This window comes from Zonotrichia leucophrys, unplaced genomic scaffold, assembly GCF_028769735.1.
Source record: "Zonotrichia leucophrys gambelii isolate GWCS_2022_RI unplaced genomic scaffold, RI_Zleu_2.0 Scaffold_46_404639, whole genome shotgun sequence".
Taxonomy (NCBI): Eukaryota; Metazoa; Chordata; class Aves; order Passeriformes; family Passerellidae; genus Zonotrichia; species Zonotrichia leucophrys.
This window is the reverse complement of record NW_026992251.1, coordinates 3,680-23,246: the sequence shown is the minus strand read 5'-3', so window position 1 is coordinate 23,246 and position 19,567 is coordinate 3,680. Positions and strand designations below refer to the sequence as shown.

The 19,567-nt window shown below is 54.0% G+C and overlaps 1 long non-coding RNA gene across 1 annotated transcript; it reads right to left on the bottom strand.

Annotated features, from left to right (window-relative positions):
* Window positions 1-624: 624 nt before the first annotated feature.
* Window positions 625-1,362, bottom strand: LOC135460430 (uncharacterized). Its single transcript, XR_010443234.1, has 3 exons — window positions 1,261-1,362; window positions 886-957; window positions 625-803 (listed from the first exon to the last, which is right to left on the bottom strand). It is a non-coding gene; the product is annotated as an uncharacterized LOC135460430 (long non-coding RNA).
* Window positions 1,363-19,567: the final 18,205 nt, after the last annotated feature.

Here is a 19,567-nt window from a genome sequence, read left to right as displayed (position 1 = left end):
GTCTCCCTTCCTGCAGAAAAGGCTGCACAGAATCTCTGCTTCCTGTGGGAAACGCCGCCTTCAGCACAGCCTCTGCATCCACTTCTGGAGAAAGGAAAAGGAACACTGGATCAGATGGGGCTGTTTCCCATCCGCAAGGGTGCAGCTCAGGAGGCAATGCTTCTCAAAGACATGGATAAGAATCAGGAAAAGGCCCAGGCTCTTGGGATTGGTCCAGAGCACTCCCTTGTGCAAACAACTGTGCGCCTCCTGATCTGCTCAGAGACAGGGAAATTGCAGGGGATGTCAGGGTGTGCATGGCCTGTGGTGCTGTTCGGGCTCCCTGTCAGCTGATGCCCAATGCCTTCCTGCAGAGGCTGGGGAGAAGCTGCAGCCAGGCCAGGCTGGGAAAACAGCTCTGCTAGGAGTGGAAGCAGCAGCGGGGCAGCGAGGCTGCCATGGATCCCTTCCTGCTGTGCCAGGCACGGCGTGTCCAGATGTGCAGCCACAGCCCCTGGCTGCTGAGCCCCAGGACAAGGCTGAGGGAATGCACCCACCTTGTCCTCCCTGAAGCTCTTCCTTCAGCAGTTGCCACATGACTTCAAATGGCTTCTGGAATTTCCTGGCTGTTGTGTGTTTTGGCTTTACTGTTGGAGGATCTTGACAGAAAGTAGTTCCATTTCCCATGAATGGATGCCACAAATGCAGAGCTCAGCCTGTGGGGCCAGCAGGGACACACTACTCACCCCGGTGATGGGAGCTGGTTTGGTGCTCATTATCCAGCCCAGGAGTTGGTGAAGTTGTCCCTGCAGTCACATCTGTAACTGAACAGCCACAGAAGCTTCTGTCACCGGGTTCTTGCCAGGTTGTCAATGATTACGCCTTGGTGGAACAGTGAGAACGCACCTGCAGAACCCTCAGTGGGCTTCACAATTTCAAACCTCCAGGTTAATGGAGAAGCCTTCCCAGTATCCCAGTCTGGAAGCAAACCAAGATGAGAACTGTTTCCTTTTGTGCCAAGGCTGGCTCTGGCCCTGGGCTCGCAGCAGGGCTCCCGCTCGGGGCTGCTCCTGTGCCTTGGGCCTCTGGGCACTCAGGGCCAGCTCTGGAACAGCTGCAGCGGGCGGGACGTTGGTGCACGAGTCCCCTTTCCCCGGGGCTGTGAACGAGCTCCAGAGGCACCTCCAGCTTTGGCTGCTGCCGGGCCTGTGCAGGGCAGGCCCTGGGGAAGAGCTGCTGCCACACAGCCCTGCCAAGGGCTGAGCCTGGCACAGCAATTACCTTCTGTGCCTGTGCCTGTGTCTGGCATCTCCTCCTTTCCTGTGGCAGGGGCTGGCAACAAAGAGCGACTGCTTCCTTCAGGAAATGCTGCTTTCCACAGAACCTCTATGTCCATCTCTTGAGAAAGGAATGGAAACAGCTGCATCAGAGGGAACTGTTCGCTATTTGGGTGCTGGCATATATAGGAAGCAATATTTGTTAAAGACCAGGAAAACAGTCAAGTTTTTGGGGCTGGGTCAGATCACGCCCTGCTGCAAACCACCTCCTTTTCCTAATCTGGAGACCATGATATTGTGGGGAATTTCAGGGCCTGTTGATGTTTGTTCGGCCTGTCAGCTGATGCCCAATGCCTTCCTGCAGAGGCTGGGGAGAAGCTGCAGCCAGGCCAGGCTGGGAAACAGCCCTGCAGGGCGTGGAAGCAGCAGCAGGGCAGCGAGGCTGCCATGGATCCCTTCCTGCTGTGCCGGGTTCGGCATGTCTCGATGTGTAGCCAAAGCCCCCGGCTGCTGAGCCCCAGGACAAGGCTGAGGGAAATGCTCTCACCATTCCCTTTGTGCAGTTCCTCCACTATTTGTTTCAAGACGTTGTTTGACTCAAGCGATTTCGTCTCGCCTCTAGGTTTGTTCTTCCTTCTCGGAGGACCTTAAGAGAAAGTAGTTCCATTTCCCATGACTGGATGCCACAAAAGCAGGGCTCAGCCTGTGGGGTCAGCAGGGACACACTACTCACCGGTATAATGGGTGCTGGGCTTGCGTGCAGGAACCAGAAAAGGAGCAGCAAAAGTCCTCCCTGCAGAAGGACCTGTAACTCGACAGCCACATAAGTTTCTGTCACCTGGTCCTGCCAGGTTGTCAATGGTTACTGCTTGGTGGGACAGTGAGAACATACCTGCAGGAGGCTCTAAGGGCTTCAAAGCTTTAATCAGCCAATCTAACAGAGAAGCCTTCCCAGCAACCTCATCTAGAACAGAGCAGAGAGGACAACATTTTCCAGGGCGTGCTGGGATCCCATTCTGCCCCTGGGAAATGAGCTAGGTGGGGGTCGGATAATGTCATGGGAGCCAGACATGAATTGACGTGGCCAAAGCTGCACAGGGAACTGGGGAGCTCAGGGCAGGCTCCTGGTCACTTTCTACCCACTTAGCAGGTCCTTTGCAACATCTCTGGAAGGGGCAATAGGAGTAACCCAGGGCCCTGGGGGCTCCCACTTACACACAGAGGAAATACTCACTAAAACCCTGAGGAAAACTGCAGCAGGCAGTGCCACAGCTATCCCTGCATCCCTCTGTGCCTCCTGCCCACCTTCTGCTGGGACACTGCCCAGTCCTCGAGGGCAGATGGCCGGGCCCTGTCAGGACCCACTGGAGCCTTGCTCTCCCCCTTTGCCCTTTTCCCACCATGTTCACCCTGTGCAGCCGCTCCCAGGTTTCGGGACATGTCTCCCACGGAGGGGGCCCAGCAGGACAGCTCAGTAGCCGAGTGCCCTGAGCCTGCTCAGGAACAACTCCTCTGGGCTGTGCCCGTCTTGTCCAGGCTGTGCCCGCAGTGCCAAGCAGCAGAGAGGGCAGCTCAAGCCTCAGCAGGGCTCAGGCCCAGAGGCACAGCAATTACCTCCTGTGGCTGTGCCTGGCATCGCCTCCCTTCCTGCAGCAGAGGCTGCCACAGAATCACTGCTTCCTCCAGGGAACTCAGCTTTCAGCACAGGGACTCCTTTCATTTCTGAAGAATGGAAAAGAGACCGCTGGATCAGATGGAAGCACTCCTCATTGGGAATGGGGAAGATGACAGCTTCAGGCAGGAATAGTTGTGAAAGTCATGTATAAGGATCAGAAAACACCCTGGATTTTGGGACTGTCCCAGACTGGTCCCTTCTCCAAACAGCCCCTACACCTCATGTGCCCTGTGGAGACAGGGAAATTGCAGGGGATCTCAGGGTGTGCATGGCCTGTGGTGTATCCCAGGTTCCCTGCTGGGCTAATTTGCCCCCGAGCAGGCAGCACAGGCTGGATACTGCAGTCCTTCATGGGGACAGAGTGTCCGAGTACCCAGGCCATGCTCAGCCGCTGGCTACCTTAGCAAGCCCAGTGGATATCAGCTCTTTAGTGATTATCAGCTCTCTTATGGTTTTAGCTCTTTGCTTGCTAAGGTGCCTTGCAGGCTAGCCGGGAAACAGATGGTGCAAGAGAGGAGAAGAAACGTCCTGGCGTTCCACAGTGACGGTTTTATTGAGGGGTCTGTGAAGGGTTCTAGAGATGACTCTACTCCAGTATGGGCTAAAAAAGCCCTTTAAATGGGGTATAAGGGGATCCATACTTGTACAATAGTAGGGGATAAGGGGAAGTAACCTATGGGGCTACAGAGAGATATGCTGGGGTCCAAAAGGTGGAAGGCAGGGGCTTCTTTTGCTACTTCATCATGACTGGCAATTCCTATCTTTAAGCCTCGGCCCTCCATGGGGCCCTAGCATGCTCAGAGCCTGCTACAGTGGTGCAGTTTTGGCGGCCTGTCAGCTGATGCCCAATGCCTTCCTGCAGAGGCTGGGGAGAAGCTGCAGCCAGGCCAGACTGTGAAACAGCCCTGCAGAGCGTGGAAGCAGCAGGGCAGTGAGGCTGCCATGGATCCCTTCCTGCTGTGCCGGGCACGACATGTCCAGATGTGCAGCCAAAGCCACCGGCTGCTGGGCCCCAGGACAAGGCTGAGGGAAATGGTCTCACCATTCCCTTTGTGCAGTTCCTCCACTATTTGTTTCAAGATGTCCTTTGACTTAAGCAATTTCTTCTCACCTCTAGGTTTGTTCTTCCCTCTCGGAGGACCTTAAGAGAAAGTGGTTCCATTTCCCATGAATGGATACCACAAAAGCAGGGCTCAGCCTGTGGGGTAAGCAGGGACACACTACTCACCGGTGTAATGGGTGCTGGGCTTGCGTGCAGGAACCAGAAAAGGAGCAGCAAAAGTCCTCCCTGCAGAAGGACCTGTAACTCGACAGCCACATAAGTTTCTGTCGCCTGGTCCTGCCAGGTTGTCAATGGTTACTGCTTGGTGGGACAGTGAGAACATACCTGCAGGAGGCTCTAAGGGCTTCAAAGCTTTAATCAGCCAATCTAACAGAGAAGCCTTCCCAGCAACCTCATCTAGAATAGAGCATTGATAAGAACATTTTCCAGGACGTGCTGGGATCCCCTTCTTCCTCTGGGAAATGCGCTCTGCAAGGCGGTCGGGTAAGGCCATGGAAGCCAGGTGTGAATCGACATGGCCAAAGCTGCACAGGGCCCTGGGGAGCTCTGGGAACGCTCCTGGACAATCTCCACCCTCTTTCCCTCCCCTCTGCAACATCAATGGAGAGGAAACAGGGGCAGCCCAAGGCCCTGGAGGTTCCCACTCACACACAGAGGAAGTCCTCACTAAAGCCCTGGGGAAAACTGCAGCAGGCAGTGCCACAGCTATCCCTGCCTCCCTCTGTGCCTCCTGCCCACCTTCTGCTGGGACACTGCCCAGTCCTCGAGGGCAGATGGCCGGGCCCTGTCAGGACCCACTGGAGCCTTGCTCTCCCCCTTGCCCTTTCCCCACCATGTTCACCCTGTGCAGCCGCTCCCAGGTTTCGGGACATGTCTCCCACGGAGGGGGCCCAGCAGGACAGCTCAGTAGCCGAGTGCCCTGAGCCTGCTCGGGAACAACTCCTCTGGGCTGTGCCCGTCTTGTCCAGGCTGTGCCCGCAGTGCCAAGCAGCAGAGAGGGCAGCTCAAGCCTCAGCAGGGCTCAGGCCCAGAGGCACAGCAATTACCTCCTGTGGCTGTGCCTGGCATCGCCTCCCTTCCTGCAGCAGAGGCTGGCACAGAATCACTGCTTCCTCCAGGGAACTCAGCTTTCAGCACAGGGACTCCTTTCATTTCTGAAGAATGGAAAAGAGACCGCTGGATCAGATGGAAGCATTCCTCATTGGGAATGGGGAAGATGACAGCTTCAGGTGGCAATAGTTGTGAAAGTCATGTATAAGGATCAGAAAACACCCTGGATTTTGAGACTGTCCCAGACTGGTCCCTTCTCCAAACCGCCCCTACCTCTGATGTGCTCAGAGACAGGGAAATTTCAGGAGATTCTCAGGCCTGTGGTGCAGTTTGGGCTGCCTGTCAGCTGATGCCCAATGCCTTCCTGCAGAGGCTGGGGAAAAGCTGCAGCCAGGCCAGGCTAGGAAACAGCCCTGCAGGGCGTGGAAGCAGCAGCGGGGCAGCGAGGCTGCCATGGATCCCTTCCAGCTGTGCCGGGCACGGCGTGTCCAGATGTGCAGCCAAAGCCCCCAGCTGCTGAGCCCCAGGACACGGCTGAGGGAATGCACCCACCTTGACTTCTCTGAAGTATTCCCTTCAGCATTTGCTTCACGTGTTTCGATGATTGCAGGGATGTCTTGTCTCTTGTGTGTTTGATCTTCCCTGTCGGGGGTCCTTGGAGCACAATATTTCCATTTCCCATGAATGGATGCCACAAAAGCAGGGCTCAGGCTGTGGGCTCAGCAGGGACACACTACTCACCCCTGCGACGGGATCCTGGCTTCCGTGTAGGAATGATCACAGGGACAGGAAAAGGCCTCCCTGCAGACACATCTGTAACACATCAGCCACAGAAGCTTCTGCCATCTCTGCTCAGCTGCACGGGCACCACTGAGCCCCAGGAGCGGTGAGGGGATCGCACAGGGTGAAGGGCACACACATGCATGGCTCTGTCCTGGCACCTGCAGCGATGCCCCCCTGGCCGAGCTTTGGGCTCTGAGCTGGCAGCTCTCCCAGGGGAAAGGCCTTGACCTACCCTCACCATCTCCCTGAGGCTCAATCCTTAATGTGGGTTGGGAAGCCAGATCAACTTCACCAACAGGTTCAGCTGCAAAGAAAGACAGGACAGAACAGTACCCATGGCACTGTAGGAGATCCTCAGGCTGCAGGCAAGGCTCAGCCCCGGGGCACAGCCCTGGGCCTGGCCCCTCCCCGTTCTACTCTTCTCTGTGACTGCACAGAGCACACAGAAGGACACACAGCCATTGCACATGGGAGGAGGATGGACAGCTAAATGCTCCTTCCTCCCACTGACAGCGATCCTATGGGATCACTCAGGGCTCCAGAAAGGAGCAGGCCAAGAATTCCAGATTCCTTCAACCATGAGATTATGTTAAGGGAAATGGAAGGCGAGTGAGCTCTTGCCACATCGACAGTGATTATTGTCTCTGGAAAGGCACACTGTGAACTTGCCTCCAGCATCTTCCAGGAATTTCCACCCACTTTCCAGCAGGGCATCCAAATAATCCATGTTATGATTCCAGTCTAGAACAGAGCACAGATCAGAACCAGTTCCGTGTTGTGTTGGGATCCCCTTCTGCCTCTGGGAATTGGGCACTGCCAGGGGGTTGGTTAAGGCTATGGGAGCCAGATGTGAATGGATAAGGCCAAACTGCACAGGGGCCTGGGGAGCTCTGGGCTGGCTCCTGGTCGCTCTGCACCCTCTTTGCAGGCCCTGTGACACATCCCTGGAGAGGAAACTGGGGCTGCCCAGGGCCATGGGAGCTCTCTACCTCCCCCAGAGGAAACCCTCCCTAAAGGCCTGGGGAAAACCATCCCCAGCGCTTCCCGGGGAGCAGGGAGCGCTGTCCCGGGAAAGGGGAGCCAGGCTGCCGGCTCACCTGCTCGCCGCACTTGCAGCGGAGCAGCCTGGGCAGCCCTGGCAGGCAGGGCCATGGCCAGGAGGAGCAGGAGGAAGAGGCGCAGAGCAAGGGCCATGGTGCCTTGCCCTCTGCCAGTCCCGCAGCTCTTGCTGCCACCGCTGTCCTGACACCGCTGTCCCAATGTCAGCACCACTGCTGCCACCGCTGCTGCTGCCGCAACAGTTGTGCTCAAGGACTGAGTGCTCGCTCCTTGTGCTGCTGTGCAACCACCGGGTCTGGGACATCTGTGACCTCAGAGCCAGCTGTGACCTCAGCCTGCTGTGACCCCTGAGCCTGCTGTGACCTCAGCCTGCTGTGACCCCTGAGCCTGCTGTGACCTCATGGCCTCAGCTGTACCCCCAGAGTGTGCCCGCATCTGTACAAGTGGGCTGCCCTGATTGTAAATGTTGTGCTTCATCAAAGGGCCATTGCTCAGCAAAAGTTTTTTTTTCCTGCTTCCATTGCTGGTCAGTCAGGCTGTGTCTCTGAAGATGCTCTTGATTGTTGCAGTTTGAATTTATTTTATTGATTCCTGTTTAAGTGGTTCATGGTTTACCTTTGGGTTTTACCCTCCCTCAAAGCTGTCCCTCATGCCATTCCCCGCCCCTTGTTCCAGCTCTTTCCCTGCCTGTCACGGCACCCCAGCCTCTTGGTTCCCGAAGGAACCTTCAGGCCAATCTCTGACTGCAACAGCCCTTTGGAATTCCCCTATTCTGGAGGCCCCGTGGGCCCATGTGAGCCATCCTCTCCACCCTCCTACCGCAATGGGCCCCAGACACTTGACTAATCCCCTCACTGCTCCCCTGAGGATTCCCTATTGGTCAGCTGTTTGTATGCACCCCCTGACTTGTATCTGTATAAAACCCCTTGCACAATAAATCTAGGGGCTTTTTATCCTATTTCTTTCACCTGGAATAAACTCTTCCTTGTGGAACCTCAGAGGGCCTCCTCCTTTCTCCTCTGCCTGGTCCCTGTCGTGGCTGGTGTCTGGCTCTAAAGGTTCTGCCTCTCGTAAATCGCTATCCTGGGGCAGTTCCCTACTCCTGTGGTGGTGCCGGAGTTCTAAGAGTTAGCCCGGGTTCCGACAGTCTCTTCACTAATCGCCCGAATGTCCCTTCTTCAGGGCCTGCTCTGGTGCCCTGCCATCTCCCACACCAGAGTGGGACTCACATAGTGCAGCCCAGAGTTAGGTTTGTGCAACAGTGAAATGGGTGTGGTCAGCAGGATTGCTGGAGATAAATCCCTACAGAACTAAAGAAAATGTGTGCACCAAGCTAGGGCTTGAATAGGCACAGGAATTTTGAAAACACGAGAACAATGTAAAAATCAGCTGAAAATAAAAGGAGGAAATGCTAAAGGAGTTATTTGTGCACATTTGGAGATTTATTTTTCTTGGGTGCAAAGCAAAATCAAAAGGTCCTAAATGCCCAAAAGATTGGAAACATGGAATGTCCTCCATAGCAGAGTGTCAGACCTCTGTATCCTTAAAAAAATTTTATGGTGGTGGAACAGTGGCAGCTTGAGCTGGTGCCTCTGGGGGACTCTGAACAAAGAACCCCTGGGCTTTGATACCCTCTCAGGTGAAGTGTGACAGTCTGGGGTATTGCGGCTGTGTCTGACTGCCCGGGTGCTGGCTGGCACCACAGGTCCCCACCCTCTGCTGAGCCATCCCTCTCCTACAGTCAGATTTAGTCTGTCACATTTGGCTTTTCTCTCTGATGCACTAGCAGGACCACAAGAGCACATGGTACTGAGGATGTAAAAATGCCTCTTCTGGCTGGAACATTGCTGTTGCGTGACAGCCTGCAGGCAGAGCGGGCAGCTGGAGGGATGTTGACTCGTGTCCCCGGTCCCAGCCGCGCTACATACATGAGAGCTGCTGGGTGTTGGTGCTCGCCGGGACCCGGCCTGGCCCGGCACCACGGGGAGTTACAAAGCATCTTCAAGGAATCCCCAGGCGTTAAACCACACGGTTTAGCCTGGGATTTTAAGTTTTTTTGCAGTAAATCTTGTAAAAGGCCTGAGCAAGTCTCCTATGAATTCTCTCCCTGGCAAGCCCCGAACGCCCCTCAGCGTTGTCAAGTGTCCAGGTTTAGAGCAAATTTTGGGGAAGGATCCCCCAAAGGAGCTCCGGTGGGAAAAGCAGATCTAATCGGCCCCTCCCCCCAACTGGTCCAGGAGGGAAAAAATACCTCCTTGGAGAAAGGTGGGAAAAACCCTGTTTATTAAACAATAAAACCAAAACAATATCAAACAATGAGACCCCTTGCCACTCTAAAAGAGATGACAAACTGATAAAACCCCGGGTTGAAGCTCAGCTCACTCAGTCTCTGCTCAGTCCCTCCGGTGCTGGAATTGTCGCAGGCCAGGCCTGGCCCGGTGGGCCACAGCTGCAGCTGCTCTCCTGGGTGTTCAGTCCAGAGCAGTTTCAAGAGGTCCAAAGAAAAAGGAAAAAAAAAACAGTCCAGAGAACTTCTTTGCCTCAGCTCGCTAAAACTAACGAAAATGCAAAAGAAGAGCTCTGTCCCGCTGTCTGTTCATCCACAGACAACACAGTCCAGGAGTAGGAATGTGGAGGAGTGAGTGCAGTGTCTGAAAACAAACTGTGCGCTTCTTCTCTGCCCCCTTTCACTCTCTGGAACAGTCTTAAAGGTACAAAACTTATTATTCAACATAAACAGAATGAGACGATTTGGGATAAAAGCATCATATAGTCAACCCAGGACATTCCACCCCTTATCCCCATATTGTCTGCTTACTATTAAAACTAATATAAATTCTAACTCTACAAGTACATACATGATACATCCATTATACAGCAATACACAGACAATGGTAATAACATTCAGCAAACAGTGATATTTACACAGGTTTTATCCAACAATCAGATCTCCCTGAGGTACACATCGTGTTCTTCCGTCTTTTTGCATTATGCACCATGTGCAACCTGGTCCCTGAGCAAAAACAACCCCACAAATGGGTTTGTCTGTATTCGAGGCAGGATTAATCCAAACTATCTTCCCTAATAAACCTCTGACATGTACCACTGGGACTTTGTCCCCATCTACTCTCTGCAAAGGCTCAGATTGAGCAGGGCCCACTCGGTTAGTAGAGCCTCGGGTGTTAACTAACCAGGTGGCTTTTTCCAGATGCCGCTCCCAGTTTTTGAAAGATCCCCCACCTAATGCTTTCCGTGTGGTTTTTAACAGTCCGTTGTACCTCTCCACTTTGCCTGCAGCTGGTGCATGGTAGGGGATATGGTACACCCACTCAATGCCATGTTCCCTAGCCCAGGTGTTGATAAGGCTGTTCTTGAAATGAGTCCTGTTGTCGGACTCGATCCTCTCAGGGGTGCCATGTGTCCACAGAACCTGCTTTTCAAGGCCCAGGATGGTGTTCCAGGCTGTAGCATGAGACACAGGGTAGGTTTTCAGCCATCCAGTGGTGGCCTCCACCATGGTCAGCACGTAGCTTTTGCCTTGGCGTGTCTGGGGCAGTGTGATGGAGTCAATCTGCCAGGCCTCCCCATACTTGTACTTGGACCACCACCCACCGTACCAGAGGGGCTTCACTCGCTTGGCCTGCTTGATGGCAGCAGACGTCTCACAGTCATGGATAACCTGAGAAATACTGTCCATGGTTAGATCCACCCCTCGGTCTTGTGCCCACTTGCATGTGGCATCTCTGCCCTGGTGGCCTGAGGCATCATGGGCCTATTGAGCTAGGAATAACTCTCCCTTATGTTCCCAATCTAGGTCTATTTTGGACACCCCTATCTTTGCAGCCTGGTCTACTTGCTCATTGTTTTGGTGCTTCTCATTGGCCCTACTCTTGGGTACATGGGCATCTACATGGCGGACTTTCACAGGTAGCCTCCCTACCCTGGTAGCAATGTCTTTCCACTCTTCAGCAGCCCAAATTGGTTTTCCTCTATGCTGCCAGTTAGCCTCTTTCCACCTCTCCAGACATCCCCATAGAGCACTGGCTACCATCCATGAATCAGTGTAGAGGTAGAGCTTTGGCCACTTCTCTCTCTCAGCAATGTCCAGGGCCAGTTGAACAGCTTTGAGTTCAGCAAGTTGGCTTGATCCACCTTCTCCTTCAGTGGCCTCTGCAACCTGTCGTGTGGGGCTCCATACAGCTGCCTTCCTCTTCCGGTTCATTCCCACAATGCGGCAAGAACCATCAGTAAAGAGAGTGTATTATGTATCTTCTGCTGGCACTTGGTTGTATGGTGGAGCTTCTTCAGCCCGTGTCACTTCTTGTTCCCCTTCATCAGCGAGACCAAAGTTTTCACCTTCCGGCCAGTTTGTAATTATTTCCAGAATCCCAGGGCGATTCAGTTTTCCAATATGGGCACGCTGTGTGATAAGAGCAATCGATTTTCTCCATGTAGCATTGGTGGCATGGTGCGTAGAGGGAACTTTTGCTTTGAACATCCACCCCAGTACCGGTAGTCGGGGTGCCAGGAGGAGTTGTGCTTCAGTGCCTATTACCTCTGAGGCAGCCTGGACTCCTTCATAGGCAGCCAGGATTTCTTTCTCTGTTGGAGTGTAGTTGGCTTCAGACCCTCTGTAGCTTCGACTCCAAAATCCCAGTGGTCGGCCTCGAGTCTCCCCAGGCACCTTCTGCCAAAGGCTCCAGGACAAGCCATGGTTCCCGGCTGCAGAGTAGAGCACGTTCTTCACCTCTGGTCCTGTCCTGACTGGGCCAAGGGCTACTGCATGAGCAATCTCCTGTTTGATCTGGACAAAGGCTTGTTGCTGTTCAGGGCCCCAGTGGAAAGTGTTCTTCTTACGGGTGACCAGGTAGAGAAGGCTCACGATCTGACTGTATTCGGGAATATGCATCCTCCAAAAACCTATGGTGCCTAGGAAAGCTTGTGTTTCTTTCTTGCTGGATGGTGGAGACATTGCTGTGATCTTTTTGATGACATCGGTGGGAATCTGATGCCATCCATCTTGCCACTTCACTCCCAGGAACTGAATCTTAAGAGCTGGTCCCTTAACTTTGCTCTTCTTGATGGCGAAGCCAGCTTTTAAAAGAATCTGGATGATTTTGTCCCCTTTCTCAAATACCTCTGCTGCTGTCTTCCCCCACACAATGATGTCATCAATGTACTGCAGGTGTTCTGGACCCTCACCCTTTTCCAGTGCAGTCTGGATCAGTCCATGGCAGATGGTGGACCTGTGCTTCCACCCCTGGGGCAGTCGGTTCCAGGTGTACTGCACGCCCCTCCAGGTCAAAGCAAACTGAGGCCTGCATTCTACTGCCAGAGGAATGGAGAAAAATGCATTGGCAATGTCTATAGTGGCGTACCACCTTGCTCGTGGATTTTCTGGAGCCATCCGGCCACTCCCTGCCACAGACCCCCAGTCACGAACCACGGCCCTTTTCCCTGGCAAACAAAATTCACCAGCCCCAATTCTGGATGGCAGAATGCAGAAGCCACTTGGTACTCTCAAACCAGCCCAACTTGGCACTGGTGCCTCCTTGGGTCTGGGAACTATCCGTCGTACCGTGGATTTTAGGGAGGTAGCTGGCCACTCCCAGCCACAGACCCCCATCACAAACCATGGCCCTTTCTCTGGCAAACAAAACTCACCTGCCACGCTTCTGGATGGGAGATCGCAGGAGACACTTGGTACTATCAAACCAGCCTGACTTGTCACTGGTGCCACCTTAGGTCTCACTGGTGCCACCTTGGGTCTGGGAACTATCCTGCGTATCGTGGATTTTCAGGAGCCAACCGGCAACTCTCAGCCATAAGCCCCCCAAAAAAAAAACAGGGCCCTTTTCCATGGCAAAGCAAACTCACCAGCCCTGCTTCTGAATGGCAGAATGCAGGAGACACTTGCTACTATCAAACCAGCCCGACTTGGCAGTGGTGCCCCCTTGGGTCTGGGAACCATCCTGCGTATCGTGGATTTTCAGGAGCCAGCCATCCACTCCCAGCCACAGGCCCCCAATCACAAACCACAGCCCTTTTCCCTGGAAAGCAAAATTCACCTGCCCTGCTTCTGAACGGCAGTTGCAGGAGACTCTTGGTACTATCAAACCAGCCCGACTTGGCCGTGGTACCACCTTCGTCTGGGAACTATCCTGCGTATCGTGGATTTTAAGGACCCAGCCGGCCACTCTCAACCAAAGGCCCCCAAACACAAACCACGGCCCTTTTCCCGGGCAAACAAAATTCACCTGCCCTGCTTATGAAGGGCAGATTGCAGGAGCCACTTGGTCCTATCAATTCAACCCGACTTATCGCTCGTGCCACCTTGGGTCTGGGAACTATCCTGGGTACCATTGATTTTAAGAAGCCAGACGGCCACTCCCAGCCACAGGCCTCCAATCACAAACCATGGCTCTTTTCCCTGTAAACAAAACTCACCTGCCCCACTTCTGGCTGGCAGATTGCAGGAGCCACTTGGTACTGTCAAACCAGCCCGACTTGGCACTGGTGCCACCTTGGGTCTGGGAGCTATCCAGCATGTCGTAGATTTTCAAGAGCCAGTCGGCCACTGCCAGCCACAGGCCCCCAATCACAAACCATGGCCCTTTTTCCCTGACAAGCAAAACTCACCTGCCCTGCTTCTGGAGTGGAATTTGCAGAAGCCACTTGGTACTATCAAACCAGCCCGACTTCGCGCTGGTGCCACCTTGGGTCTGGGAACTATCCTGCGTATCGTGAATTATAAGGAGCCAGCTGGCCACTCTCAGCCACACGCCCCCAATGACAAACCATGGCCCTTTTCCCTGACAAACAAAACTCACCTGCCCTATTTCTGGATGGGAGATTGCAGGAGCCACTTGGTGCTATCAAACCAACCCCACTTGGCACTGTTGCCACCTTGGTTCTGGGAACTATCCTGCATATCGTGGATTTTAAGAAGCCAGCCGTCCACTCCAAGTCACAGGCCCCCAATGACAAACCATGGCCTTTTTCCCTGCAAACAAAACTCACCTGCCCCAGGCGAATTCCAGTACAGGAATTAGCCTCAAAATGGGGCATCACATTAGTGCAAGGTATCCCATATAACAATCCTGGGCAGGCCATATTAGAGAGAGCAAACCAGACCCTGAAAACCAAGCTAGAAGTATTGGCAAAGGCAGAGGGCTTTGCCAATGCCATTCCCTCGGGAGATCAAGCGCATATGCTGGCAACCACTTTGCTAGCACTGAATCAGTTCCCTAGGGAAGATGAAACAAACAGTCCTGTTCAAAAGCACTGGGCCACCCGAGCGCTACAGGAGGGCCCGCAGGTGGTAATTAGAAACGAGCTGGGCGAATGGGAAAGGGGCTGGAGGCTGATGCTCACAGGGAGAGGGTACGCAGCTGTCAAAAAGGACGGCAAAGTCAGGTGGTGTCCACTTAAGTCAATTAAGCCCGACCTTCATAACAAGCAGGATGAGACTGACGAGAATTGCAAGTTTCTGTTTACAGGACATGCTCATAGGATGTCCTCGTGACACGTACATGCCCATCCCAGAGGAAAGTGACAGACCACCAAGCCGCCAGGCGGCGCCCGAGAGACCCGCACGGGTGAGACCCAAGCATCAACGGTGTTTCTGTGTGATTTTGCTGTTCAGGCTTGTTGCCAGAGGACAAGCCAGCCCAGATCACTACCCCCTTCGGCCTTTCAGGTGGGTCATACGTCACCTTAGTAGTGACAAGGTGCTCAGGGAAACCACCACACCAAATGCCCCATCCTTTGTGCTCCGCCTTACCGACCTGTTCCCAGGACAACCAAAGGTAGACCTCAATTCCCCACACGCCACACACATGTACCTATCCTACTGGTGCCCAGCCTCAAACCCAGGAAAAAGCTACAGCAATCACCCAGGGTAAGGATATTGTGGGCACTGGGGCTGCGAAACCATTGTTACAGATGCCAGACCGTCGGGGCCTGGGTGGGATCCACAAGAGCCTGACAAATTCTTACAGTTCGCCTGGGCACCCAGCGGCTGCAAAACACCCATCTTCCTCCAGGGAAGCTTTTATCGCAATCACCATAAAATCCCAAAAATTCGGAAATGCACTAACTACAACATGACGGTCTTGCAGCCAGATCACCCCAGTTGGGCCATAGGCCGAACGTGGACAGTTGTCCTTCAAGGGTCAAAAGAGAGAGTAAATGTGTGAATTATCAGGCTCCAACCGTCGGCGCCCCGAGTGGTCAGACCAAACAAAGTGATTAAAAGCGTGCCGAAAGGGAAAAACGCAACTTACCCTAAAACCCTACCCACTAGAGTCAGCAAAGTCCCAACCGGCCATGCGGAAGCCTTTCAGACAGACCGCGCAGACAGGTCGGACTCAGACCCAATCCTTCGTATGTTAGAAGCTACCTTTATATCCCTGAATGAATCCAACCCTAACCTAACCGAATCCTGCTGGCTTTGCTACGATGTCAAACCCCCCTTTTATGAAGGAATCGCTTTAAACACTCCCTTCAGTTACTCCACGGCCGATGCCCCTCACCAGTGCAGATGGGAAACCCCTCGGAAAGGAATCACACTGAGTCAAGTCACAGGCCAGGGCAGATGCTTTGGCAATGCAACCCTAGCTAGGCGGAGAGGCAACGTCTGCACCAAAGTTGTCAAGCCTAGCAAGAAAAACAGTAAGTGGGTAGTCCCATCCACACCTGGGATGTGGGTTTGCCAGCGATCTGGAGTGAGTCCCTGTGTGTCCCTTGCCAAATTTGATGACTCTAACGACTTTTGTGTCCAAGTTCTGATTGTTCCTAGGGTCCTGTACCACTCAGATGAAGAAGTGTACCGCCTTTTTGAGGAACCCAGCCGGCTCCACAAAAGAGAAATAATAACAGGTGTAACTATCGCGATGTTGCTCGGTTTAGGAGCGGCAGGAACGGCAACAGGTGTCTCAGCCCTAGCGACACAGCACCAAGGACTGTCCCAGCTGCAAATGACCATCGATGAGGACCTGCAAAGGATCGAGAAATCCATCTCCTTCCTGGAGAAGTCAGTCTCCTCTCTCTCGGAAGTGGTCTTGCAGAACAGGCGAGGTCTGGATCTCCTGTTCATGCAGCAAGGGGGCCTGTGCGCCGCCTTGAGAGAGGAGTGCTGCTTCTATGCAGACCACACAGGAGTCGTGAGAGACTCCATGGCAGAACTCCGAAACAGACTGGCTCAGAGACAGAAGGACAGGGAAGCCCAACAGGGCTGGTTCAAGTCCTGGTTCAATCAATCACCATGGCTAACCACTCTGATTTCTACCCTAATAGGTCCATTGGCATTGCTGCTTCTAGCAGTTACCTTCGGACCTTGCCTGCTGAACAAGCTGGTCTCATTCGTTCAGGCCCAGCTGGAACGGGCCAACATCCTGTTCATCGGCCGGCGAATCCAACCAGGGAACACTGCCAGCCACAAGTCCTAAACTTGACTGGCGAAAACTTACTCAAGTTTACCGAACCCCTTTTTCCTTATCGAACTACAACCTTATACCTCATTTCAGTGTATGACTACCTCATTCATTTGTGAAAAAGGGGGAGGGGATTTAGCAGGTAGGGCCAAGCGTTTGGAAGATCTCGTGATGTAACAGGAAGACAGGGCCCCTGCTCCGTAAGATAGGAAAATTAACATAGCAATGCAGCCCCCTAAACCAGATGCCAGTAACTTTCCATTTGCCCAGTAACTTTCCATCCCTTACTAACCATAGATAGTAAAGACAGACCCCCTTTTGGACGTAGAAGCCCCGTAGACTATAAAAACCCATGAGAAGAGAGAATAAAGGCCTTTGATCCTCCACCACGTTGGTGTTAGCGTGTTTCTTAGGCCCGAACAACCCTGGGGAAGGGGGTCGCCGCGCTGTCTCTTGAAACCAGGCCGCCTGCCCTGTATCAGAAGGCAACAATACGCAGAATGGCTCCCAGTCCCAAGGTGGCACCAGTGCCAAGACGGGCTGGTGAGATAGTACCAAGTGGCTCCTGCAATCTGCCAGCCAGAAGATGGGCAGGTGAGTTTTCTTTGCCAATGAAAAGCGCCATGGATGGTACATGGGGACCGAAGACAGGGAGTGGCCAGCTGGCTCCTGAAAATCCACGATATGCAGGATGTTTCCCAGTCCCAAGGTGGCACCTGTGCCAAGTCGGGCTGGATAGATAGTACCAAGTGATCCTACAGTCTGCCACCCCGAAGCGGGACATGTGAGATTTGTTTGCCAGGGAATGGGCCGTGATGTGTGTTTGGGGTCTGTGGCTGGGAGTGGCCGGCTGCCTCCTGAAAATCCTGGGCGCACAGGATGGTTCCCAGACACAAGGGGGGACCTGTGCCCGGTCGGGCTGGATTGATAGTACCAAGTGTCTCCTACAATCTGCCATGCAGAAGCGGGGCATGTGACTTTTGCTTGCCAGGGAAAAGGGCCGAGGTGGGTGTTTGGCAGCCTATTGCTGGGAGTGGCCGGCTCGCTCCTGGAAAGCCACTATACGCAGGAAGGTTCCCAGACCTAAATAAAACCAGTGCCAAGTCGGGCTGGTTTGATACTACCAAGGGGCTCCAATAATCTGCCATCTAAAAGCGGGGCATGTGAGTTTTGATGGCCAATGAAAAGTGCCATGGATTCTTTTTGGAGGCCTATGTCAGGGAGTGGCTGGCTGGCTCCTGAAAATCACCATTACGCAAGATGGTTCCCAGATGCAAGGCGGTACCAGTGCCATGTGGGGCTGGATTGATAGGACCAAGTGGCTCCTGCAATCTGCCATCCAGAAGCAGGGAAGGTGAGTGTTGTTTGCCAGGGAACAGGGCCGTGGTTTGTGTTCGGGGGCCTGTGGCTGGGAGTGGCCGGCTGGCTCCTGAAAATCCACGATACGCAGGATGGTTCCCAGATGAAAGGTGGCACCAGTGCAAAGTTGGGCTGGTTTGATAGAGCCAAGTGGCTCCTGCAATCTGCCAGCCAGAAGATGGGCAAGTCAGTTTTACTTCCAGGGAAAAGGGCCGTAGTTTGTGTTTGGGGCCTGTGGCTGAGAGTGGCCGGCCGGCTCCTGAAAATCAACGCCGCGCAGGATGGTTCCCAGACCAAAGGGGGCACCAGTGCCGAGTCGGGCTGGTTTGATAGCACAAAGTGGCTCCTGCAAACTACCATCCAGAAGCGGGGCAGCTGAGTGTTTTTCCAGGGAAAAGGGCCGTGGTGTGTGTTTCGCGGCATGAGGCTGGGAGTGGCCGGCTGGCTCCTGAAAATCCACGATACCCAGGATGATTCCCAGATGAAAGGTGGCGCCAGTGCCGAGACGGTCTGCTTTGATAGTACCAAGTGGCTCCTGAAATCAGCCAGCCATAAGATGGGCAGGTCAGTTTTACTTCCAGTCAAAAGGGCCGTAGTTTGTGTTTGGGGGACTGTGGCTGGGAGTGGCCGGCTGGCTCCTGAAAATCCACGATACGCAGGATGATTCCCAGACCCAAGGGGGCACCACTGCCAACTCGGACTTTTATGATAGTACCAAGTGCCTCCTGCAATCTGCCAGCCAGAAGATGGGCAGGTCAGTTTTACTTCCAGGGAAAAGGGACGTAGTTTGTGTTTGGGGGCCTGTGGCTGGGAGTGGCCGCCTGGCTCCTGAAAATCCATGCCGCGCAGGATGGTTCCCAGACCCAAGGGGGCACCAGTACCAAGTCGGGCTGGTTTGATAGAGGCAAGTGGCTCCTGCAATCTGCCAGCCAGAAGATGGGCAGGTCAGTTTTACTTCCATGGAAAAGGGCCGTAGTTTGTGTTTGGGGGCCTGTGGCTGGGAGTGGCCGGCTGGCTCCTGAAAATCCACGATACGCAGGATGAATCCCAGACCCAAGGTAGCACCACTACCAAGTTGGACTGGTATGATAGTACAAAGGTGCTCCTGCAATCAGCCGTCCAGAAGCGGGGCGGGTGAGTTTTGTTTGCCAGGGAAAATGGCCGTTTTTTGTGTTCGGGGGCCTGTGGCTGGGAGTGGCCGGCTGGCTCCAGAAAATCCACGCCGTGCAGGATGGCTCCCAGATGAAAGGTGACACGAGTGCCGAGTCGGGCTGGTTTGATAGAGCCAAGTGGCTCCTGCAATCTGCCAGCCAGAAGATGGGCAGGTCAGTTTTACTTCCAGGGAAAAGGGACGTAGTTTGTGTTTGGGGGCCTGTGGCTGGGAGTGGCCGCCTGGCTCCTGAAAATCCATGCCGCGCAGGATGGTTCCCAGACCCAAGGGGGCACCAGTACCAAGTCGGGCTGGTTTGATAGAGGCAAGTGGCTCCTGCAATCTGCCAGCCAGAAGATGGGCAGGTCAGTTTTACTTCCATGGAAAAGGGCCGTAGTTTGTGTTTGGGGGCCTGTGGCTGGGAGTGGCCGGCTGGCTCCTGAAAATCCACGATACGCAGGATGAATCCCAGACCCAAGGTAGCACCACTGCCAAGTTGGACTGGTATGATAGTACAAAGGTGCTCCTGCAATCAGCCGTCCAGAAGCGGGGCGGGTGAGTTTTGTTTGCCAGGGAAAATGGCCGTTTTTTGTGTTCGGGGGCCTGTGGCTGGGAGTGGCCGGCTGGCTCCAGAAAATCCACGCTGTGCAGGATGGCTCCCAGATGAAAGGTGACACGAGTGCCGAGTCGGGCTGGTTTGATAGAGGCAAGTGGCTCCTGCAATCTCCCCGCCAGAAT